The sequence below is a fragment of the Gossypium raimondii genome, chromosome 5 (genome assembly GCF_025698545.1).
Source record: "Gossypium raimondii isolate GPD5lz chromosome 5, ASM2569854v1, whole genome shotgun sequence".
In the NCBI taxonomy this organism is placed as follows: domain Eukaryota; kingdom Viridiplantae; phylum Streptophyta; class Magnoliopsida; order Malvales; family Malvaceae; genus Gossypium; species Gossypium raimondii.
This window is the reverse complement of record NC_068569.1, coordinates 40,220,328-40,221,149: the sequence shown is the minus strand read 5'-3', so window position 1 is coordinate 40,221,149 and position 822 is coordinate 40,220,328. Positions and strand designations below refer to the sequence as shown.

The window sequence follows — 822 nt, the reverse complement described above, 5'->3', positions numbered from 1 at the left end:
TCAGCTAAAATTTGGATGTTGTTTCCACCCTGGATTGTATGTGTTAGAGTAGAGATTGTTGTTGCTATTATTAAAATTCCCCATGTAATACGCAGAGGCTGGATTAGATAGGCATTCATCAAAAACATGATCTTTTCCATAGTATATGCATGCTAGTTCTTCAACCTTCATCTCCTGCACTATAGAGGGTCTTTTCAGAGTTTTAATCATATTTGTTAAAGATTATACCTGAGCCGTTAAAGATATAATCACATCAAGTTCCATTACTCCAACAACTCTTCTACCAGTACCAACTCTGGTAATGGGGTACTTGTAATTTTGTATACTTCATTGCAGGATTTGTCAAGCAACATTACATTAGCAGATGCATCCACCACCGTTCGTGTATGAGCATTTAATCCATTGTAGAATATTTTCATCTGTGTCCAATATTAAAAACCATACATCGGGCATTTTCTAATTAATGCCTTGAAACGTTCCCAAGCTTCATATAATGTCTCACCTTCAAATTGCCTAAACGATGTAATGTCGTTCCTCAGCTTGGCATTCATGTTGAGAGAGTTGTACCTAAGTAGAAATATCTGACACTGTTCATTCTAAGATGCCACCGTACCTAATGGTAACGCATTCAACCATGATCTGGCACGATCTCGCAATGAATAAGGGAACAATTTTAATCTAATGGCATCTTCAAGAACACCCTGCTACCTGAATGAATCAAAGACTTCAAGAAAAAGTCTCAAGTACAATATGGGATCTTCAGTAAGTAGACCACTAAACTACCCTACCGTTTGCAACATCTAAAACATTACTGGATTTAAT

The 822-nt window shown here is 36.9% G+C and overlaps 1 non-coding gene across 1 annotated transcript; it reads left to right on the top strand.

The window, feature by feature from the left end:
• The first annotated feature begins 435 nt into the window (after positions 1–435).
• Positions 436–542, top strand: LOC128041422 (small nucleolar RNA R71). The gene has a single exon (XR_008196444.1). It is a non-coding gene; the product is annotated as a small nucleolar RNA R71 (small nucleolar RNA).
• Positions 543–822: the final 280 nt, after the last annotated feature.